The sequence below is a fragment of the Macrotis lagotis genome, chromosome 5, assembly GCF_037893015.1.
Source record: "Macrotis lagotis isolate mMagLag1 chromosome 5, bilby.v1.9.chrom.fasta, whole genome shotgun sequence".
NCBI lineage: Eukaryota > Metazoa > Chordata > Mammalia > Peramelemorphia > Peramelidae > Macrotis > Macrotis lagotis.
The window spans coordinates 268,907,299-268,933,327 of NC_133662.1; positions in this window are offsets into that span (position 1 = coordinate 268,907,299).

A 26,029-nucleotide genomic window follows, 5' to 3' on the forward strand; every position below is an offset into this window, starting at 1 on the left:
TTTTCCTGCTGTACTGATTTTTTTGGCAATTTAGAGCAATTAAATGGCCTTATTTTATATTCTGAAACTTTACTAAAGTTGCTAATAATTTCAACTACACTCTTAGTTGATTCTCTTGGGACCCCTAAATACACTATCTTCTTATCTGCAAAGAGTGATAGATTTGTTTCCTCATTACCTTTTTTACCCCTGCCCCCAATTTATTTTTCTTGCCATTTCTTTTTTAGATTTTTTTTTTTGCAATGCAAAGGGGGTTAAGTAGTTTGCCCAAGGCCACACAGCTAGGTGATTATTAAGTGTCTGAGATTGGATTTGAACTCAGGTACTCCTGACTCCAGGACTGGTGCTCTATCCACTGCGCCACCTAGCCGCCCCTTTCTTGTCATTTCTAATGCAATAAAGAATAAGAGTGGTGATAATGGACATCATGGCTTCACCTCCCATCTTACTGGGAAAGCTTTGAGTTTCTGTCCATTACAAGATAATGTTTGTTCTTGGTTTTAGATAGATACTACTCATCATTTTAAAAGAGGTTTCATTAATTCCTATGCTTTCTAGTAAATTTTTTATTAAAAATAGAGGATGTATTTTGTTAAAAGGTTTTTTCTGAATCTATTAAGATAATCATATGATTTTTTTTTGCTGTTTTGTTATTTATATGGTAAACTATGCTGATAATTTGCATAATATTGAACCAGTCCTGCCTTCCTGATATAAATTCCACCTGATCGGAGAGTATGATCATTGTGATATGCTGCTATAATTTCCTAACTAGTATTTTATTTTATTTAAATTTTTTAAAATTGAAAACCATTAGGGAAATTGGTATATCATTTTCTTTCTTCGTTTTTGCTCTCCCTGTTTTAGCTATTCAAACCATATTTGTTTCATAAAAAAAAAATAAAAGGCCTCATTCTTTTAATTTTTTAGGTTTTTTTGCAAGGCAAATGGATTTAAGTGGCTTGCCCAAGGCCACACGGCTAGGTAATTATTAAGTGTCTGATACCGGATTTGAACCAAGGTACTCCTGATTCCAAGGCCGGTGCTTTATCCACTACACCACCTAGCCACCCCAACAGGCCTCATTCTTAAACTATTTTTCAAATAGTTTGTGTGGTATTGTATATAATTGTCCCTTAAATGTTAGGCAAAATTTACTTTTGAATCCATCTAATTTTAGAAATTTTTTCATAGTTAGCTTATTCAATTTTTATTTTCATCTAATAGGGTTACTTAATTATTCTTTTTCTCCTGTTTATGGTAATTTATATTTTAAAAACCTCATTTCACTTAGATTATTGGTTTTGCTGGCATAGAATTGGGCAAAAAAACTCCTAATAATTGTTTAATTATTTTGACAATAGTAAACTTGATTTTTCTTTTTTAAATCAAATGTCTTCTCATTTAAAAAAGCAGCTAGTTTTAATCATTAGTTAAATTTTTCTTTAAATGTGATAACCTCTTATTTGATTTTCAAGATATACATGCTTATGTTTAATTTGATATCTCAATTTTATTCCTTTTTCTAATTTATTTTTGTCATATATTCATTATGTTGATTTTTTCCCTTTCTTTTATTGGTGTACATACTTGGAGATAAAAATTTTTTCCCTAAGATTTGACTACATCCCACTAATTTTGCTTATTTGCCTCATTATCACTTTCTCTAATAATAATATTGTTTTTCTATGTTTTGTTCTTCAAATATTTTCTATAGGATTATTTAACTTCCAATTAATTTTTAATCTATGCTTCATGGACTTTTATTGAATGTAATTTATAGTCTGAAAAGGAATTCATTTAATATCTTTGTTTTTCTGCACTTATTTTTAAAGATTTTATGGTCATTTTTTGTGATGATAAAATATATAGTCAAGAAAAGTGTATGTTTCTATTTATTCCCATACATTCTTTTTTAAACCAGAAATCTATCATATCTAATTTTTCAGCAGTTTTATTTACTTATTTATCCTTAACTTCTTTTATATTTAGATTTGTCTAGCTCTGAGTGGAAATAAATTTCCCATTTAGTAGAGTTTTAGTGCTTCCTCCTGTAATTCACTAATATTTTCATTTAAGAAATCAGATGCTATGCTGTCTCTTACACATAATTTTAGTGTTTATTTTATTTATTGTCTATGGTGTCTTTTGTCAAGATGTAGTTTCATTCCTTATCTCTTTTTTTAAGTTTTTGCTTTGTCTGAGGTCATGACTGCTATGCCTGGCCTTTTTACTTCTGCAGAAGTATAATAGATTTGATCCATCTCTTTATTTTAAATCTGTGCATGTCTCTATTTCATTTATATTTCTTATAAACTATTTTTGAATTCTGTTTTTAATCCATTCTGTTATCCATTTACACATTATGAATTAATTCATCTCTTCAGAACCATAGTCGTGCTTGCTAACTATATTTCCTCCCGTACCATTTCCTTTTTTTTATTCTTCTCTTCTTTTCACTCTATCACTTCTCTGAAGTCTGCTTTGTCTTTCCTTTTACCCTCCCCTTCATCACCTTTCTTTTCTTTTATCCTCTTTGCCATCTACTTCCCTGTTTTTAAAAATTAAAAAGAGGGGTGAGATGGTCAAACCCATAAATAAAGAAAATTGATGATATCTCTATGACACTCCGAAGTTGACCTACATTGCTTTGATTGAACTAGCAAGACTTCTACAATGGGAATACTTTGTTGTTGTTGTTCAGTCATTTTCAGTTGTGCCCAACATTACGTGACCTTATTTGGGATTTTCTTGGCAGAGTGATTTGCCATGTCTTTCCCCAGTTCATTAGACAGACGAGGAATCTGATGTGAACAGGGCTGAGTGACTTGTCCAGGGTTCCACAGTTAGTTTCAGAGATCAGATTTGAAATCAGGAAGGTGAATTGTTCTGACTTCAGACCTGGGGCTCCCTCCACTGTGCCACCTCGAAGCCCTGATGGGGACACTATGTTTACTATTCTACCCACTGTGCAGGTAAGAAAACTGAAGTTCAGAGAAAATCAATGAGTTGTCCAGGGAACATTGAGATTTGAATCCTTCCTTCCAAGTACATCCTGCTCTCTCTTCTCCCTTCAAGGATCAAAGGAAAGAAGGAATTGGTTGATGGAACTAGTGGTGGTGTCCAGGAATGAATCAAGCAGAACAATCAAGAGATTACTGAAAAGTTTCACATATATGGATAGTGATTAATTCTTCTTTTTTTTGGTTTTCAAAAGGCCATGGGGTTAAGTGACTTGCCCAAGGTCACAGAGCTATGTAAGTATTAAGTGTCTAAGGCCAAATTAGATCTCAGGTCCTTCTGACTCCAAGGCCAGTGGTCTATCCATTGTGCTACCTAGGTGCCCCCAGCTGATTAATTTTTAACCCAACCAATAATAAAAACAGATACAAAACATAAAAATAATAGCAAATAACAAAAGGCACAGTTCATTTTAAGATGAGCAAATTGTTTTAAATATATAATTTCATGTTATCTTCATAATGACCCTTAGAGATAGGTATCATAGGTGAGGAAACTGAGGTAGACAGAAGATAAACGATTCATCAAGGGTAACATATCTAGTAAGTAAGTGTCTAAGGTTTGATCAGAACTCAGGTAATCCTGACTCCAGAACCAGTGCTGTCTTCACTGTGCCAAAGCTTTTGAACAAACAAAATGAAGAAGTAGAGGATAAGAAGGGAAGCAATAGAATGCCATAAAAAGAATCATTTCACAGAATTTCTCAGATAACGACATGTCAGACAAGTTTAGACATGGTTGAATATTTTCACACACATTACATACAGAACATACATAAGCACATACATGAATACAATATATCATACATGCATGTATCACCAAAAAAGCATTCACCAAAAGCAGTAGTCAAAGAAGACAAACAGAAATCAAAGGAAGAATTTGCAAACTATCAAAATCACAGACTAACAATTTCAATGAACAACTATTTGAGAAATGTCTTAAACGTGGAGATAATTTGAGAATTCCTTACAGCAAACATCACATCATGAGAAAGCCCAAGCCTGCAGCTCATTCTCATCCCAGTGTGGTCTCTGCCAGTGCTGCCCACCAGCTAGCTTCCCATCCTTTTGTTGGCCAAGCCCACCTCTCCTTTTCACTTCCTCCTTCAGTTTTGTCTCTAGTGCAGGTTCGTGCTTTAGTAATTTTTAAACACTAAGATTTGGGGACCTTTATAAGTTTCTTGAGAGTCAAGGTCATATTGTTTTCTTCCTTTAATAGACCTAGTGCTTACCACAGTCCTTGGAACATTGGAAACATTTAATAAATGCTTTATCTCCCTAAGTAAGGGAAATGTAAATCAAAATAACCTTGAGGTTTCACCTCACACCTTGTAAATTGACAAAGATGCAAAATATGGGAAAAATCAATATTGGAGAGATTGTGGAAAGATAAACAGTCTAATACATTGGTGGTGGGATGTGATTTCGTTCATTAATTGGGCAAAGCAATTTGGGATTACAGAAATAAAGTGGCTAAAACAGTCCCACACTTTGATTAATAGATTCAAATGCTAAGCCTATAAGCCAAGGAAGCCACTGATAAAAACAAAGGTTCTATATTTATATATTTATATATTGATAACAGTGTGTGTGTGTGTGTGTGTGTGTGTGTGTGTGTGTGTGTGTGTTTCAGCAAAGAACTGGAAATAAAACAGATGTCCATCAATTGAGGAATGCTTAAAGAAATCGTGGTACATGAACTTAGTAGTTTGTTATTTTCTATAAAAAAACCTATCAATTTAATGACCATGAAGAAGCACAGAAAGACTTAAGAAATGGGGGGAAAGAAGTAAACAAAGTCAAGAAAATGCTCTGCAGCTTAAAGGAAAAAAAAAACAACCAACACAAAACAATTTAAAACAAATACTGAGAAATTACAAAGAAGATGGCTATTCCCAATGAAGAGCTCTGAAAAGACAGCACCTCATATTCCTTTGCAGATGTAGTGGGTCCCTATTTTGGAACAATGAATGCGTTGACATATAATTTTTGTTTATTGCACTAATCATTTTTCTCATTTTAATTTTTTGTTGTTAAATCCAATTCATTTTTAGGGAGATATAAAAGAGGATATTTAGGTGATGAAAAAATTTTAGAAATTATTTTTTCAAAAATAAGCTATTATAATTGTTGCTCAGTCTTTTTAGTCCTCTCTGATTCTTTGTTACCCCGGGATTTTCTTGGCAAAGATGTAGGAGTAGTTTATTCTCCAGCTCATTGTATTTGAAAAGAACCTAAATGGTTTGCCAATTGGCCAATTTGTTTTAAAGTATTGTTTTTTTTTTCAATATTTTTGTGCCTCTTTTAACCAAGTTGTTAATTGGGTTTTTTTCTAAACTCTGATTTTTATTTCTTTTCCTAATTTTTCCTCTATCACTCTTAATTGATTTTGAATCATTTTAACTCGTCTGGGACTTCTTGGTGACCTTGTGTGTGATTCACCTTTTGGAGGTCTTGCTTCTAGTGGTTTCGCCAGGAAATAATGTCAGAAACTAAGGCCAATGAGATTCGGCGACTTGCCCAAGGTCATACCTAATAAATGTCTGAGGTCAGATTTGAATTCAGGGAAATGAGCCTTCCTGACACCAGATCCAGCACTCTATCCTAAAAGGTGATGATATCCTAAGCTGTGTTCCACCAAGAATAAGTGCTACATTAAAATGAGAGAGAGAGCATTATACATTGAAGGAATTTTCTTCACCTGACACTATATACCAGTTATATGTTATCCGTATCATCTATGATACTAAGTCATTATGACTTGAGTTTGCTTAGAATTGAATCCATAAAAGATTCCAAGATTTCCATTAAATGAAATAGAGCATTTATTATGTTCATGAGCCAAAATGTTTTCAGTGTTTTGGACTCTACAAAGAATAATTCATTTTTAAAAAGAGTTCTGAAAATATTTTTATTTTACACTTTAAGATTCAGAAGGTTTGCTGATAATTTATATATAATGAGATGGGAAACTGTAGTGGAGGGGGAATGAAAATAATACTGAGCTATGGGTTAAGAAACTGGTATTTTTGTTGTCAGTCCTCTTGCTTTTAGACTTCTAATCTTTGACAAATCACTTCTCTTCCCTGAGATTATGTTTCTGTATCTGTATGTATAATATCTAAGTCTCCTTCCTCACAAGTTAGTGCTGGGCAGCATTTGGCATTCAAACGTGAAACCTTGGGAGAAAGTAAAAATTTTGGTGTGATGTTCTTGCTGGTTTAGTGGACATCATATTTCATTGCAGTCTTGCTCATCTTATGGGACTCTTGGTCTTGACCTGAAAAATGTTGAAGTCGGTGGCTACTGTCATAGGATCATGGAGTTAAGAGCAGAAAAGCTCATTCGATTTCTAGTCCAACTCCTTTATTTTACAGGGGAGTAAACAGAGATGTAGAGGAGAGAAGGGACTTGTCCAAGGTCATAGAGCTACTAGGCAGCACTTCATACTGAGACATTTCAATAACTTACTGATCGGTGTCTATGCTACAAGGGTTGTCTTCCCACTCTAGTCCATCCTCATCAGCAGCCAAAGGGATTTTTTTAAAGTCCAGATCTAACCTTGAAACTCTCCTACTCAATAAACTCCAATGACTCCCTATCACTTTCAGTTTTCCACATAAACTCCTGGTTTGTTTTCAAAGACCTTTATTACCGGAACCTCTCCAGCCTTTCCAGTGTTCTAATATCTTATATCCTATCCAGTGAAACTGACTTTGCTATCTCCCACGGTCAGGCATTTTTGCTGCATTTCTCCTGCACGGGGTACTCTCTCTCCTCAACTCTTCTTTCTGACTTCCCTAATTTCCTTCAAGTCCCAACTAAAATCCCAATTTCTACAGGAAACTTTTTATTAATGATCAATTCTAATGCCTTCCTTCTCTTCAATATTCCAATTTTCCTGTATCTATTTTCTTTGTACATAATTGTACATACTCACATAGCTGTGAAATCCTTGAAAATATGAAGTAATTTTTGGCTTTCATTGTAGCCCCAAGTCCTTCCTAACATAGTCGTGGATGCATGGTAGATTTTTGACAAATGCTTATTGGCTGACTAAGTCAAAGTCAGAGTTTGTACTCAAGTCTCTGAACTCCCAATCCATTATTATAGCTACTGGTATAATATGGCACTCATTCCGCAAGACAGATTATGACAGACCCCCACTCTGAGTAAGGTCTTCTATCTTCCTTGTTATCTGTGGTCTAATAGAATCCCCAGGAAAAGGACATCTATGTCCAACTGCTACTTGGCCATTCAAACCTTTGTGGGGTTCATTTTCCTCAGTAATGTTTTTGTCCTTCTAAGGAGGACAAAACATATTTGATTTCTCTTTTAGAAGGCTATCCTTAAAACATTTCATAGGCCTAGAGAATGACCATTGATTTAAAACTGGGAAGGACCTCTGGGTCACATACCTCCTTCACAGTGTCACTAAGACCCAGGAAAGATAAATGATTCTCCCATTGTCACACAGGCAATAAGTTGCAAAACTAAAATTTGGACCCAGCTCTTCCGATGGCAAAACCAGAACTTTGTTCACTACACTATGCTCTGTACATAAATGACAAAATCATGAATAAATAAATGGATGGATGAAGCATTTATTGAGCAATTACTTTGTGTTAAGCACTGTGCTCAGCCCAGGAAAATTAATAGAAATAGAAAAGATATTTTCTAATCTCAAAGATCTCACATTCTAATTGGGTAATAATCATGTCCCATGTGTATTCTTATCTACTTCATTTCAGTGCAGTTTTTACATGGGATAGTCTCAAAATCCTTCTGGGTACCTCCCTCTGGAGCCATTGAAGCTTTTCACTATTGGCACTAATGTACAAAATCCACATTGGCCACCATCTTTCAGAGGGGATCCAACCCATGCTGGGACAGTCAGTTCCCTTGCCCTGGACCCTATTTAACTTCTAATGCTACCTTAGATCACAACGGATATTATAATGCCTATATCATATTGACCTCATCACTTGGGGGCTTCTCTTTTTCTAATAATACCAATTTCAAGGGAAAATTAAAAAATAAATCACTGGTTTGCCAACACACAATGATTATTTTACCAATTTTCTCAGTGATAATCCAGATAAGTGCAGTAACTCATATCATAAAATGTGCTGTTTTTGTAGTTGTTTTAACAAAAAAGTTCTTTAGTCCATCATTTTTGGCAATGGGAAGGATGCAAGGGGAGATAATAACAATCTAACTTGTAGGAAGATGCTAAAGACCAAAATGAATAGCATGGTACAGTGAGGCTTAAAACAGGAGTAATTAAATAAAATTAAGGAAAATATATGGTAATTAAAGCTAAATACCAGGGGAAGATTCTATCTGCAAAAGCCATTAGACTATAGAATTATCTTGGAAGAGAATGTATGTGAGCACCAGCTGCTGGGGTATTTAATGCTCATCTAGATGAAGAAACAGAAAATGCCATATGCTTCTGCTATTTAGAAAATACCAATACTAACCCTCACAGGGCTTAGGTAAGGGGATTAATGCTTCCTGAAGTTGGAGAAATGTAGAACTTCAAAGAATCTTCAGTTGGAAGGTCCTTTGAACCTAATCCCAATTTCGGACTTATTTGAAGTTAACCAAATCTCTTCATCTACCACAAAAGCTGTGCACATTTCTGAAATAAGATAGATATGACTTAGAATTTTTGGTTGACTTCCAAGGTGCCAGATAATGACTATTGGTGAGCCCCTTGATCTCTTGGAGCCTTAATTTATGAATCCACAAAATGGGTACAATAGCACCAAACCTGCGGATGAGGTGAGGGTGTTTTTAGAATCATATAACACTATGCAAGCAAAAGTTTTTTTCCAAAGTCCTAAGTATATATTGACATTCTATATTCATTCATTCAATAAATATTTATTGAATACATAATATGAGGGGAATAACTGAACACCGAGGAATCATTATCTCTATATTTAAGAGACTCACAGTCAAATGGGTTGGAAATAGTTTAGTAAGGGAGGCAGCTAGGTGGCACAGTGGATAGAGCACCAGTCCTGGAGTCAGGAGGAGCTGAGTTCAAATGCGGCCTCAGACACTTAATCATTACCTAGCTGTGTGGCCTTGGGCAAGTCACTTAACCCCATTGCCTTGCCAAAAACAACAACAACAAAAAAGAATAGTCTAGAAGGGGGTGAGCCTTATAGCCTTATGCATAGGCAAAGGTGCTGTGAAAAGAAATGTGAGGAATATGTGCAGAGAGTTTTGATAAGAAATGTGAATTATCATCCATAGTTCCAAGAAGTATATATCAAAACACTTTTCACCAATGCCAAAATGTAGAGACTGACTCAAGGCAGTGAATGTATACTTCCTTATATAATTCTCTTACAAGCTAAGACAATCCATTTCAGTGTGATACGATATAAGTTAAACCAAGGCAAGCCAAATAAATCCAGTGCAATACAATTTGATTTGATTTTTCAAAATGTATAAAAATCCTCCTTTGCCCCAGGTCATCGGAGAGGGACTAAGGCTACAAAGAAAAGAATGCAATTTCAGCCCACTAGAAACTGTCATTTTAGATTCCGCTTGATGATGTAATAGGATGGGAGCTTGACTTGATCTTTGGGACAATGGAGCTTGAATTTTGTCTCCTGCATGTCCTGGTTGTATATGGATGAGTTATTTCACACTCTCTCAGTTTGAGTTTCCTTACCTGTAATATGGAAATGATACTAATACTTATTTTCGGAGGCTTTTTTTTTGGTGAGATTCAAGTAAGACAATAAATGTAAATCTTAAAATACAAAAGAGATATCAGTTATTATCATTATTATTCTACTGGAGAGAAATAACTCATATAAAGATGAGCATATCCAATATATAGGCATGGTCATCACACAATATTAGCAAGGGGATGGAGTGGCAGCAATTACAACTGGTAGACTCAGGAAAATCTTGCTAGAGGAGGTAACATGAGCTGAGTATTGAATAGTGTTAGGGGTTTGAAGAGGCAGAAAAGAGGAAAGAATACATTCTACTTATTCAATAAACATTTACGTTCCTATGGTAGGGACTTAAATGTTTATTGATTGGCTTGAATGTTTTGGGATACAAGAAAGGCATAAAATAAGATAGCCCTTGCCTAAAAGAGCATCTATTCTAGACAACATATACAAAAGGTGAAAGGGAAGAGGGTAAGGGTAGAGAAGGTATCCAGTTTGGGGTATGATGGAGAAATCTAAAAGATTCTTCTAGTGGGTAAATCATTCTATAGTTAGCCTGAGAACCTTTGAAAGAGATTTGGGAGGACCTCCTCATACCTACCCTTCAAACAAAGGGAAAGAAGTGTGAGTACCAAGGCTACTTTGATCTTGGTACATGATGAGGTTTCTGAGGGCATGAGGGTGAAGTTCAAAATTCAGGCAGGCAGAGCCAATAATGGGTATTACTTGGTGCCTAGATAAAGAGGAGGAAGATGGAATGCATTATGTGTATAGAATTGCATGACCCCTCCCCATCCCTAGTATCCTTTGTCTACATGGAGCAAAGAGACTTCTTTATGTGAACCTACAAAATAGAACTTTAGGGCAGATTACATTTGCAAACATCCAGCATTCTCTTTTTCTTTGATTAGCTACATCACCTTGGGCAAGTCACTAAACCTCTAATATCTCAGTTTCCTCATGTGTAAAATTGTAATGTATAAAAAAATTTGATGGGAACAAAACTCCCTCCCAAAACAAAATCAACGATGTTATGATTCTAAAAGACATATCTGCTTTCATTATCTCTAGTTTCTCTATAGCATTTACCTGTATTGGTGACAACCTTGCTTCCTACATACTTTCTCTCCATTTACCTTTGGCAATACTAATCTCTCTTGTTTTATTTTTTCATCTTGTCAAATTATTTTTTTCTCAGTCTTCTTTGCTTAGTTATCATTCACTGTCTACTCCTCCTCCCCCCCCCCCCAAAAAAAAAAGTATAGTGGGGTCAAAAGCTTTGTCCCGGACCCACTTTGTAGTCTTTCAGTACTCTCCCTTGGTGATTTCATCTGCTCTCATGAACCAGTGATCACTTCCATGCATATGATTATGATGTCTTGATGTGAATCCCTTTCTGCATATCAGTCCTATATATTAAATTCTCTATCAGACAGCTCCTTCTTGGATCGCAAAGTCAACCTGTCCCATACTCAACCCAATATTCCCCCTCCCTCTAAAGCTCCCAACTTTTCTACAGGACGATGGCCCCATAACGCTGCCAGATGCCAAATTTCCAAAGTTTCTTACCATCATTGACAACTCCTATCTTTCACCCCTCTGCAGGTGCCAAGTTTTGCTGACTCCCATTCCATATCATCAATCAAATGATACATGGATGAGGAGAGATTCAAGGTCAGTGAGCCTTGTGAAGATATCAATTTAAACCTTTGGGATAGGATGAAACAGAAGGAATTATTGAAGGTCTATAGAAGAGGTGACTCCCGAGCTTTGCAGGAAGAGACAGTTTCTAAAAGAAGAAAATAAGAAACAGTTCATTGTACAGGAATAGCAAAGAGACATATCATGGAAGGATGAGAACAGGACACAATAATGAGGTTCAGCCTAGCTAGAATGCAGAGGGCTGTACCCAGATAAAACAATGCAAAATAAAGTTAGGAAAGTGGGTTTGATCTAGATTACAAAAAGTCGTGAATGCCAGATGGCCAAAATTCTGTTTTCCTAGAAAGACTGTTTTTTGAAAAGGGAAATGATGTGTCTTGGGAGGGTAATTTGTTTAGTTTCCAACACAGAAGGGGAAGAGTTAGAATGTATAAGTGCTTTGTGTTTGCTACAAAGGGAAAGGAGACACAAGTCGAAAAAGACACCACTGGTTTGTCTCTTCTACTACCATGTTAGCAGTATCTTGTGAATTGCTAAAACAACCCAGTGTAGAATTCAATGCAGTTCCACACTGATGTGGAATTAATTTAGAACTGTTCCTATATTGGGGAGAGGTGTTCAATGCCTACTTCACATAAACTCCATCTTCAGACTGACAGCTTCATTGGTCCTCCCAATAAGACTGGAAGGGAGCAACGACTGGCATTCTTATCCTTATTTTAGAGGTAAGGACTGAACTATTGGGGTACAATAGGAATTATCTCACTTTCTAGTTACTTTGTTGACTCTCAAAGAAGTACATGATGCAAGAAAGCAAAATAATCTTACAGTTTCTGCTAATACAGGGAGTCTTCCACTGGAAGGCTTTGCATGAACTGATGCTGAGTGAGATGAGCAGAACCAGAAGAACATTGTACACCCTAGCAGCAACATGGGAGTGATGATCAACCTTGATGGACTTGTTCATTCCATCAGGGCAACAATCAGGAACAATTTGGGGCTGTCTGCGATGGAGAATACCATCTGTATCCAGAGAAAGAATTGTGGAGTTTGAACAAAGACCAAAGACTGTTTCCTTCAATTTAAAAAAAAAAAGTTATGTTATGTATTATGTAATTTTGCTATCTCATATTTTATTTTTTTCTTAAGGGTCTGATTTCTCTCTCAACACATTCAGTTTTGATCAATGTATACCATGGAAACAATGTAAAGACTGACAGACTGCTTTTTATGGGGGGTGGGAGAGGGAATCAAGATTTGGGGAAAAATTGCAAAATTTAAAAATAAAATAAAAAATACAGGCTGTCTTCCATGTGAATGCAAATATCATACAAAATAGGACACTAGAAACATTATTATTAGTTATTAGTAGCATTATGATGAATAATTGTTACCAATTATTATGTAGTATTATATTAGTTAGGTGGCAGTGAATAGTATGCTGGAGCTGGACTCAGGAAGATTCATTTGCTTGAATTCAAATCCAGTTTCAGAAACTTACTATCTGTGTGACCCTGGGCAAGTCACAGCCCTTTTGGCCTCAGTTTTCATATCTGTAAAATGAACTGGAAAAGGAAATTCAATTATTTTGGCCTAGAAAATCCCAAGTGGAGTCATAAAGAGCTGGATATGACTTAAATGATTGAAGAACAATAACATAGAGCTTTGGGAAATTTGCAAAGTATTTTACAAATGTGATCAGTTTTTCTCCCTGCGACCATATTGGGAGGTAAATGCTTTTCTTACAGCCATTTTATATATGAGGAAAACTTTGTTTATTTTGGCACAAAAATTGGAGAAGTCGATAAAACCCCTTTATTTCCAGGTTGCATGCCCTGTTAATAAAGGATATCTCACTCCTAATAAAAGATTTTGTCTCTGCTTGTCCTTTGTTAAATATCTTACCCCACCCTGTATACAGTGAAGTCCATCCTCTCCTCATGTTGGTGGATGGCAGAAACAAGCCCTGGAAGATACCTGTGCCTTATAAATGTACCATACAATAATTAAAAATGATTCAGCCTAATTACAATCATAAGGAAGACCAAGTGGATGAGGAAGCCCTATTGTTCACAGTGTTATATGGGTTCAGCACACAACCTTTAGGGTTTTATTTGCAAGGCAATGGGATTAAGTGGCTTGCCCAAGGCCACACAGCTAGATAATTATTAAATGTCCGAGTCCAGATTTGAACTCAGGTCCTCCTGACTCCAGGGCTGGTGCTTTATCCACTGTGCCACCTAGCCACCCTGTACTTTAGTATATATGTATTTTGAGCACTAACTGCTCAATAAAATAAATTATAAATTATATAAAAAACAACCTGACTCTAAAGATGAACAAGAGAAAATTGAGATGGATTAATTTCTGAATGCTAAGCAATGTTGTTAGTGACCCCAAGCATCCCTGAAATGATAGACTAGTGCCAAGGAGCCATCCCTTTAGGCCATGTGAGAGAGGCATAATATAGTACAGAGATGAATAGGTAGATAACAGAAGAATAGACAGAGGATTTCTTAAAGGCCTACAATATTCTCAATGTTATATTAAGCTCTGGGAACACAAATAGAAGAAAGCAAATCAATCCTTGCCTTCAATGATCTTTTATTATAATGGGGTAGAGAACACAAAACCTGGAAGAAGGGAGGGGCATGACTGGAAACTACCTGGGAAATGAAGTGGAGGCTTAGATTAGGTCAAACAAAGGTGAAAATTTATCAGACTGGACCCGAAATCAGAGTCTCAGGTTCAAGTAAGGAACAGTGGAAATGATGGATTGAGTGATGATGGTTGTCCTTCATTCTCAACCATCAGGGAGGTAATGCCATGACAAGTAAGTGAATAGGATTTGAGTGAATGGGGGCTGTGCTAAGTCACCAACCTCTATTTCTTCTCTGGAGCTATCTGGGTCCAATAGCCAGGTATGAATCAGAACAACTGGTGATGGCTCTGCATACGAAGCTATCAGGGTTAAGTGACTTGCCCAAGATCACACAAGTGTCAAGTGTCTGAGGCCAGACTCATGTTCGCCTGACTCCAGAGTTAGCGTTTTATTGAATTTGCCACCTAGTTGCTCTTGATGGATTGAGTAAAAAGTATCAGAGGAAGTGTCTGAGGAAAAATTGGATTCAGGTCTTCTTGACTCAGACTAGAGAAACTTGGATTCTAATCTCACCTCTATTATAAGACCCTCTCATACATATACGCCTTCATCATCATGGCAATTATTCAGTGGAATTGTGAATATTCAGCTCTTAGTTAAGATAGAAATCTGCTTAGATGTTTGTAGAATCATCCAGTCATAAATTTAGAATTAGAAGGGGTCTGATGGCTCCCTTTTTCTCAGGGGGGAGGGGAGGGAGGGAGGGGGAGAGAGAGGGAGAGAGAGGGGGAGAGAGAGGGGGGAGAGAGAGAGAGAGAGAGAGAGAGAGAGAGAGAGAGAGAGAGAGAGAGAGAGAGAGAGAGAGAGAGAGAGAGAGAGAGAGAGAGAGAGAGAGAGATGTTTCCTGTGTTTCCTCTCCTCTCACTAAATCCTCACTCACCTTCTTGTAATCTGACTTCTGGCTTCATCATTCCACCTGAAACTACTCTCTGCAAAGTTACCAACCTTTTCTTAATTACCAAATCTAATGGCCCTTTCTCTGTCCTCATCCTTGAGCTCTCTCCATTGATAAGATCTTGTCATTCCATTCTTTCTAATACCTTCCTCCTCTCTGGCCATGCAGGGAAATGAGCATTCCACAATCATAAGAGTATTTCCAGAATCTATCTAAGCCACATAACACAAAATCTGTCTCTTTTCAGAATTCTGTTCCCTCCACCTGGCCATATTGCAATTATGCTGAAGCATTTGAAAAACAAACTGAAGGAGAAAGGTCCTGTCCTGGAGTGACATGAATAAAAAACAAAATGGATTTGCACACACACACATGTGCACATACACACATGTGCACACACACATGCTTGAGCATTTCATCTTATGTTTCTTCAATAGCTGAAACCCCTTTATAAAGAGTTCATCAATAAGTACCATGTTGGCACTTTATTGAGTGACTTTACCCTCTGATAAAAAAAGATTAGGGTTTTCAGAGGTAAAAATAAAAACAGCTCTTCAAGTCCATCAAGTCCAACCTTCTCAATTCATCCACATCTCCATTGCCATCACCTCAACCCTCACCCAGCCATAAACATTTTGGAATCTTTGACTTCTCCATCATATTTCCAGTTAGCTCATTGGAAAATCTTATCCTCTTAGGAGATCCCATCAGTTTTGGTACTCACACCCCAACAAGACAATCTGATTGGAAGGTGGAGCCATAAACTCCTTCACTAAAGGACACGTTTCTCACTGGACATGGTCTCATTCCAACCCAGGCTTCACTTATTTGAATATTTAGACCTCTCATCTTGCACCTTGTACTTGACACCTTCCCCACATTTGTGTGTGGTTTTGCCCCATTAGATTACAAATTCCTTAATGGCAGGAATTCTCTGTCTTTGTTGTATTTGTGGCCCAGTTCTTAGAACAGCGCCTAACACACAATAGGTTCTTGTGTATTGACTATTACTAAGAAAACCAAAATGACTTGCCCAGAATCCCACGGGTGATAAGCGCCACATGTCCTCCAACTCTCAGTCCCTCCCTTTCTACAACATGGCTATCCTATATCTTTACTGTATCTCTTTTTATATAGGATTTTATCCTTCATGGCCTTTTGGTTTAGAGTGACTGGGTTTATGATCAGGCAGTGAGGGCAATTTCCAGGAAATTGTATGAGAATGATGAATGTCTGAAATCATTCCTTCAGAGTTCTTACTTCAAACAAACTGTTCACCAACTTACTTTGAAAATAAGAAATCTTGTATCATTTAAGGACACTTGATGTTCAGGTAAATTGTCCAAGGCTTTAGCTGAGAAACCCCAGTATGGACACCTGTGCCCCGTTTTAGTGGAATTACCAACAGATTCATGTTCATATTGAAAATTCAATCTAGTGGGGCAGCTAGGTGACACAGTGGATAGAGCACCTGCCCTGGAGTCAGGAGGATCTGAGTTCAAATCTAGCCTCCGACATTTAATAATTACCTAGCTGTGTGACCTTGGGCAAGTCACTTAACTGCATTGCATTAAATAAATGAAAACATTAAAAAAAAAAGAAAATTCAAACTAGCACCCTTTATTACTGCTAAAGACTGGTTAAGATTCCAAGCTTAAGACAATACCAATGACAATAAGACGCCCATTAGGTACATGAACTTCAGTCCCAACATTTTCTTTTCTTAAATGAAGTGGGAAGTTAGACTTAACAATCAAGGAAGAATCCCCTACTTCTTAAATACTCAACACAGGTAGAGAGAGAGACACAAGCTTCCTTAGGGGCGATATATACCAAATGAGAAAACTAAATCAAAGAGAGGGCAAAAAAGCTTTCTTAAGGCCAGATTCCTCAGAACCTGGTCTGTTAACAGACTCTGTTGACCAAAAGCTTTCTTCACTGCACTCCATTCCAAAATGTAATATTTTGCATCAGCAAGAGCTTAGAATAGTGTTGGATATTATCTCATGGGCATTATCTCCTTATCTCTTGAGGCAAGGTCTTTCACATCTTGAGTGTCACAGAGTTAGGATGGCAGAAAAATGATTCTCTCATTCAGCTCCATTTTCATACAGATTAGTAGACTGAAGCTGAGTGAAGTACATGTGGTACTCAAAGTCTTTTAGGCAGTAAGGACCAGGGCTGGGACTGATTCTCAGTCGGTGTTCATTGCATCGCACAATACGGTATCTTTCTTGAAAAATGGGAAAATTTCTTTGCCTGCAGACTGGCCTTATTAGCAACCAGAGAAGATAATTGCCTACAATTTTTGAGAGATGTCACAAAATCTTTCACAAGAAAATTCTGCCCTTACAGTATTATTTATTTGGAAATTGCAAGAAGAATTGTCTTTAAGAAGTTTGTTTTATGCTAAAAAGACCACTGGAAGAAGTAACACCTTCAATGTGGGGTCCTCAAGCAGTCATCCAGGGGTGTTTGAAACCTCTCTTGGAACATCATCAATCTCATTGATTGCTGAGTCTCAGTCAATCCCTACCATCATCCTTCACCACTGCTTTCTCCAATGGGGACTCTTCCTTGACATCGATGGGAAACTTCATAAGAAAACTAAAATAGTCACTCCCCATCAGTAATTTCTCAGCACTCGGGGTCTTTGTTGGCACAAAAGCACAGTATTTGAGAGTTGGACAGGACTTCAGCAGGATCTTCCCCAACTCATAATGTGGAGGGATTTCCCACTGTCATAGCCCTGACAAATAGTAATCATCAGGCCTCCACTTGAAGGCCTCCTGGGAGGGAAACTCCACCACCTCCCTCTAGAAGTGCTCCATTCCACACTGGGACAGCTCCAATCATTAGGAAGTTTGTTTCCTGTCAGAGTATGCCTCTCCCCCTACAGTGAGTTCATGACTTCTGGGAAATCCTTAGATGATAGTGGAGGACTCCCAGGCTTTAGTCATTATCAGGAACGACCCTAATGGAATGAGTGGAGAGAAATGAGCTATAACACAGGTTTTCCTAAGGTCAGCCCAACATCTCCAGGACCTATTAACTGGGCTTCTTGTGGCATGAATCCCAGGGAACTTCTTTTCTTAGAGCCATGACAAGTGTTTTCCTTTTATTGGTTCCCCCCATCCCCCGAAGACTCAGCTATCTGGGTTAAGGGATTTTTAGATGCCTTTTCTGATTCCTCAGCTCTGTCCGAAGGCTGCCTCTTTGGTGGATGACCTTTAAGCTTGCAATGAATCTCTCTGGGCTTGGGGCAGTCATCCACAGCAGGGCTAATGATTCCTCCTCCTGGAGGCAGGAGGATAAAAAGGTGAAAGGGCCAAAAGGCATGGATTAATGACAGAAATATAGTCTGCTATTAGCTGCTTGGAAGGGAGGAGGAGGCAGGAAAATCTAATCTGCTCCAGGCTGATTCTCCAGTTATTAAAGCTTCCATGTGTCTGCTCCCACTTAAACCAAAATGAGGTTCGGCTTTAATTTCTGTCCTTATCATTGAGCACAGAGAAGTCGCTTGCTAAGCAAAGGGAAGCTGTGCATGCCATTACGCTTGGCATTGTGAAAAAAATGTTTACTCAAACTTACTATCAAATGGAACTTGGGCCATTTGATGCAACCCTTTATTAAGAAATCAGAGAGTGAGAGAAGTGGGTTTTATTAATTTCTTGGTTTTTAAAGGACAATCTAAGGTTGAATGAGCAAAAGAAATACCAGACAGGTACAGTCTTCTCTCCACCCCATCTACTCCTCCCTGGTATTCCCATACTTTACCCCAAAATTATGTTTCTTAGCATTGTGAAGATTAAGATGTTCAAGAGATATAGTTTCTGGGTAAAAAAAGTCAGCAAGTTTATTAATAAAAGCATAGTCATTTGGCCATCTCTCTTGGACCAAAGACTCCTCATGGTGATGGAGTCACAACTTATATGCCTTTCAAGGATATTCCTGAGGGATGGTAATCAATTCTCATTGGTCCACAAATAATAAGAAAATAAATATTACCATTAGCTGTTGGGTTATATTACCATGAGGATCTTGGGTATACGATCAAAGAGACATCAATCTCCATATCACCTGTCTAACAAAAGGGAGAATCAACACTTGAGATCTGTCTATGCAAATACAATAAACAAGAATGGACCCCTTAACCCTAATTTAGAATTTCTTTTACTGTCTGATTATATCTTGATCTCATTAATCTTTAAGAGAGATTTCTCACACTGTCTGATTTCTGGATGAGGTAGAATAGGGGGAAACCTTGTCCTGACACACTAATTAGTTTATTAAATACTAAAAAGAAATATTCATTTCTAACAGCATGTACTCAGGGTCAACCTCACTAGCTTTATGAATCTCCCATTCTACTTTCATTTAATATGATTTCTTTCTTTCTCTCCTTCCTTCCTGCCTTCCTGCCTTCCTTCCCTCCCTCTATTTTCCTTTTGGATTTCAGTGAATACTGACAAATGAAGGAGCTAACACAGAAAACAATTCAAGTTTAACACAAAAGGAAAATACAAACAGTGAAAGATAATAATAGCAAAGAGGAGGTAAAAGAAATCTTAATGTCCATCAAGTCCAATCACTTTATTTTACAGAAGAGAGCAAGGCCCAGGAAGGAAAGTGAGCCAAAGGCCACCTAACTGATTAGTGGCAAAACCACTCAAACAAAACATTCCTGATTACCTGACCCAGGGTTCTTTATGCAAAGCACTAGAGAGAGATAAAGTGAGAAGTAATATACCCTTTCTGCCCTCAAGGGGAAGTCAATTGGAAGAAAAGACAACTAAGAATGTGAGTCACAGGAGCTTAAAGAATGCTACAGCTAAGAATAAGATGAGTTCAGAGGTGGTAGAGATCTTCCTGAACTGATGAGGCCATGGCAAGCATGAAGAGGAATTGGGGAAACTGAAGCTGAGCTTTGTGGATTGGGAAGGAAATAAACCCCTTGGAGGGACTTTGTTTCCCCAGCATGCAGCCTAAATCTTTACACATAGTAGATGCTTACTACAGGACTGTTGAATGATTGAATGAATGGTGAGCAAAGGAATGGAGGGATTCTTAAAGATATCATGAATAAATCTTCCTGCTTCCTATCTCTCCCTCCCCCAATATATCTCCCAAGTGGATGTCCCAAAGCATAGGTCTGACCATATCTCTCCTCTGCTTTGGGAAATTTCAAGGGAATTGTGGGATTATGGGTTCAGAACTGGTCATGACCTTAGAGGTCATGAAATCCAGTGTCCTCATTTCACAAGTAAAAAGTAAAATGGAGGCAAGCAATGTTAAATGACTAATCCAGGATCATATAGATAGGGTGTGAGATGCAGGACTTTTTTCCATGCCTTTCTGCCCTCAAACAGAGGATTCCAAGTTTAGAGGCTGCATGGACTCATGGAGAGAGAGCAGAAGTGAGTTTGGTAGGATGAATGTTTTGTAGCATACAACTTAAGCTTGAACCCATTCTCCCCAGTGACCAGAGTGCTTATGCTTATGTTCTTTCTATAGCTTTTCAGTCAATATCCCTTTGTGAAAGTTGAGTGATGTCAATTGTATATTAATGCTATGAACAAGATAATTGTTTGAATTAATAATGGGATCAATCAATGGGTATATAGTAGATATCAAGTTATTGGTGACTGATATTGAGGGGAGAGGCAATTCAATAAGCAATTATTAAGTAGTGACTTTGTGCCAGAAACTTCTAAGCACTGAAGATTGAAAGAAAGGCCAAACCAGCATTGAAGGCTGGGAGGCACATAATGTCAGCTCTCCAAGACATACACTGGGTGCTTTCTGAAACAAGAAGGCCATGATAAGCCACATGGCATATAATGAAGAGGCCAATGTCTTTAGGAGGCAGAGCCCTTTAGCTCCCATGGTTAGTAGAAGGAGCTCACATCTCTTCTCCAGCATAGACATGCTCAGTGGCCTGGAGTAACCTCCAAATGCATCTCCTTTCCCTCATCTTTCAAACGTCATGCTCTGGCTGTGAGCTTGCAATTAATGTCGACTCTGTTCTTTGAACATATAAAGCATTCTGTTAATGAAAAGCAGATTTTGATGGCAGGATGTGGTCTTCTCTGTAGGAGCTGAGTCAGCTCCTGGGCCGGGTGCCACTCTCTGAAATCTCAAGGCTGTAGGATTAGTCATTTTGCCACATCCTATCCTGAGTATTTGGGCTCCAGAGACATGAAAAACACTTTGAGAGGAGTGAGAAGGATCAGGAGACCCCATTCCTGGCTCTGTCATTGTCTTGCTATGTGACCATGAATAACTCATTTCCTTTCCTGGGCCTCAGTTACCATCTCAGTAAAATGAGGGTATTAGAATAGATGATCTCTGTGTTCATGCTCCCTCAACTATATATTTATCAAGTATCTGCTACAAACACAGCCCTGAGACATTTCTGGGGATACAAATCAGACCCTGTCTCCCAGAAACTTGCATTTGTGTAAGGGCAGGAACTATATCATACCCACAAGTCACTAAATGCAAAATAAAAAGTAAATAAATGAGAGAGAGACAAAGCAGGGAGGAAAGAGGCAGATACAGGGACAAAGAAACAGAGATAGGGAGCTAGAGGAAGAGAGAGAAGTAGGGACCAGCAGGAAAAAAAACATCTCCATTTATAGAGCAGGTCCTAACTATATATGTCATAGTAAGTGGCTAGAGGAGCCCCAGGAAATTAGGGCAGCTAATTGGCACTTAGAGTCAGGAGAACAAGAATTCAAATACACATACGTGACACTTACTAAATGTGTGACCTTGTACAAGTCACTTCACCCCGATCACCTCACTTCCAGGGTCTTCTCCAGTTGTCCTCATTCATATCTGACCGCTAAATCCAGATGGTTCTGGAAGAGAAAATGAGGCAGGGGATTTAGCACAACCCCCACACTCAAATCCAGCTCATGTGCTTGTTGTGGTGTCACTTCCCTAATGATAAGGTCTTCATCATTATCACCAGGCAATTACCATTTTCTATTTCTCAGACCAGAAGGGTCCAATCCTCTCATTTTATAGTTTAAAAAAAAACTGAATTCACATGGAAAATCACAAAAACCTAACACTGGCATTAGAAGAGACTTTGAAAGCTATCAGATCCAACATTCTCATTTTATAGATAAGGGAACTGAGAGCTTGGAAAGGAAAATGACTCCCCTAAGGTCACAGAGCTAGCATATGGTAGAGTTGGAGGTCACTCCCAGGTCCCCTGACTCCAAGTTCATTGAGCTTCTTAATGCCTCACAGTGTCAACCTTCTGAACCTCTCCAACCTTCACTGTGTAGACTTCAGAGAAGCTGTTTAGGAAGACAGTGTCCCTGATGTGAAACAGGGCCATTTCTTCTTCTGTTGCACCAGGTCAAGGCTGGCTTAGCCAGCCCTGAGATTGTCACCTCACTCTCTCCAGTCATTCTATCTTCTCAATCTACTCCATCAGGATAAGAACATTCTGATTCATAGAAAGTGACTGAAAGACATCAGCAGGAACCAGTTAAAGGGAGAGGGGAACTACAAGGGAGCTACAGGCTGTCTCCCACATTAGACAGTGACTTTCTGGGAAGCAGATTAGCTTTGCCCTATGTATCTTTAGTTAATACATGGCCAAGCAGGTAGCCTTTTCAGTGGTGTCTGACTCTTCATGACCCCATTGGGGTTTTCTTCTCAGAGACAATAGAGTTGTTTTTGCCATTTCCTTCTCCAGATCATTTTATAGCTGAGAAAACTGCCACAAACAGGGTTGAATAACTTGCCCAGGGTTACAATGCTAGTAAGTGTCTAAGGTTGGATTTGAACTCAGGGAGATGAGTCTTCCTGACTCCAGGAAGTCTATCACCTAGCTTGCTATGCCATGGAGTAGGAACTTCATAAATGTTTAGTGACTGACTAACCAGAGCAGGGCCCACAAAGCCTCAGGAGACCTTTCCATGGATGAATGGTAGACTTCCAAACAAGGCTACAGTTAGAAATGGTCCAATAACCTAGGCCTCTGTTGGAAGCAGAATTGAGGGGAGACTGCAGAGAATTTCCCACTTTTCTGTCACCCTAGTTTAACATCTCTGGAGGAAATCTGCTCTTTTGTCTTAACCTGAGTTTGTCCTTCCTCCAATGACCCCTCATCCTTGGATTTTTGTAATTCCATAGAATGGAGGAAGAACATGCATTAGATCCTTCTGACTGGACTGCTTCCTTCTGTTGAAGGTGTGTGTTTGTGTGTGTGTGTGTTTGTGTGTGTGTGTGTGTGTGTGTGTGTGTAATAAATGTAAATAAGCCATGGAAAGGGCATTTTGTTTGATGAATTCAAGAATCAAATAGACAAATTTAGATCTAATGAGGCAAAAAGCAACAACCACAGTTGGTTCTGGACCAAGGGCACAGTTGGTTCTGGACCAAGGGAATGGTTTTATACAAGACTTATATTGTTTCTAGAGAGTGGATCATAAAGACACTAAATGAGTTATTCAGGATCACTCAGGCAATATCAGTCAGTCAGTAAACATTTATTAATTGCCTACTAATGTGCCAAAAAAAAGAGGCAAAAGATAGTCCCTGCTCATGAGGAGCCCACATCAAGGGGCTAAGTAAACACCTAAGAATAAATTACATACTGGATGATAGAAAATAATTAGAAAGGGGAAGTCATTACAATGAAAAAACCTTGGGGCAGGCTTTCTGCAAAAGATTTTATGTTAGCCAAGAACTAAAAGGAAGCCCAAGATGCTAGGAGGATACATGAGGAGGAAGAGCATTCCAGGGTTGGTGGGATAGTCAGAGAAAGCCACTGAGGTCAAGAGACAGAGGCTTGTTCATGAAGCCTCCTGGAGGCCAATGACACTGGATGGGGTGGGGGAGCTTTTGAAGGACATGGAACAATAAAAAGAGAATTTTGTATTTCATCCTGGTGGCAAAAAGAAGCCACTAGGATCTATTGGGGGGTGGGGGGGCAAAGAAAGGCTAGGGTTATATCTTTGCTTTGGAAAAAGATCATTTCTGTACAATAGATGAAAATAACTAAATTTATATATATATATATACATATATATATATATATATACACATATATATGTGTATATATATATATATATATATATATATATATATAAAGATCTCTTTGTTTTTGTTTTTTGCAAGGCAATGGGGTTAAGTGATTTGTCCAAGATGACACAGCTAGGCAATTATTAAGTGACTGAGCCTGGATTTGAATTTAGGATCTCCTGACTCCAGGGCCACCCAGCCGCCCTCTGAAAAAGATCACTTTGACAATTCAATGGAGGGTGGACTAGAGTGAGGGGCGATGAGAGGCAGGTAGTGGCCACCAGCAAACTATTTTAGTAGTCTGGAATAGTGATGATGTTAGTACCACCAAATTGGCGCTAGTATCAAGAGAGAAATGGACATTTTGGAAGGATTGAAATTGTGGCATCAACTGGATTGCATATGGGAGGTGAAAGAGTCAGGAGCCTAGGGTGACTCCTAGATTTGAACCTAAGGACCAGGAAGATGGTATTGCCCTCTATTGGAGTAACGGAAAGTAGGAAGGGGAAGTGAGGAAGTTTTAAGTGCAAGAAACCTAGTTCAATTAGGTATGTAAAAGAGATAGCCCTTGTGGGGAGGCTAGGTGGCACAGTGGATAGAGCACCGGCCCTGGAGTCAGGAGGACCTGGGTTCAAATCCAGACTCAGACACTTAATAATTACCTAGCTGTGTGGCCTTGGGCAAGCCACTTAACCCCATTTGCCTTGCAAAAAAAAAAAAAACCTTAAAAAAAGAGATAGGCCTTGAAAGTAGTTCTCCATCCTTTATACCACACTAACTCTCTTTCCTATTACCCACTTTGAGAATACAAAGAAGTCTAGCCAGAGAAATAAACAGGATCACATTTATAAATAAGGAAAATGGAAAGGTTTTGGAATATGTTGAAGCTGTCCCAAATCACAACCACATTTTTCACCACCAGCTTTATCCCTGTCTCCTTTGCAAAGCCCTCCCTGAGCCTTAAACCCTTCCCTGAGGTAGACATGAGCTATTTTCCCTCACAATTTTTCAGTGATTTCTCTGTGCATTTCATTTGACAAATGATTATATATAGTCTTACAACATTCTATTTTATCTTGGATCATCATGTAAATATTTGGTTGCTAGTTAACTTTTAAAAATATTGATATGGTTTTCCTCTGAAGCAGGCTGTTCTCTGAGGGGAGGAAATGAGGTGTGATGAATTTCAAGTCACCTTAAACAATGGCCAGATTCACAATAATTACTTGATGAATAAATGTGACTTGAATCCATATCTTAGAGGGAAATCAGGCTTTCCCAGAATAGACTTCTGGGCCAGGTGAGGAATGGGCTTCTGATGCCAGTCTACCATTGATTATGTCATCCTGCTTTGATACTTTGCTGGATTCCACTCAAGTCAATCAACACTTATTCCTCAGTTCTTTTGTGGCTTGGAACAGGCCACCCTCCTTGCTGGGGATACTCCCCCTCCTCCCTTTCACCCATGAAAATCTCCGGTTTGCTCCAAAGCTCAACAGAAGCCTAATATTCACAGAGTGGGCTTTACCTGATCTAACACTCTTCCTTCCCCCCAGAGGCTATGGTGACCCAAAATGGCCTTGGACTGATTCTGTGTCTATTTTGCAGAAATCTTTACAAGTTCATGGTGCCTCCTGGATGACATGGAGGATCCAGGAAGGCAGGGGTTATTTCAAAGCATGTGAATACTGGAACAGAGTGAGTGTTTAATTAATATTTATTGAATGATTGCTCAATTGAATGACTGTGCTAGGTTCTTGGATCTCTTCCATTGGCCCTCCTCAGTTAAATCTTCCCTTCCTCAGACATCCTTCATGGGAGTCTCTCCGATGTACAGAGGACTCTTCCCTAGCTCTCATCCTTCTGAAAGGACCAAGTCAGAAGTGACTTTCCTTTGTCTATCCTTCACTTTCACTAATGACCAGCTCATTTTGTTTTCTGGCATACATTTCCCTGACGACATGGTCTCTTTGGCTTCTTCTGTGAATTGGTCTTTAGTAATGTGTTACAGCCCCCTCATGAACCCCATTTCATTGCCCTTTGG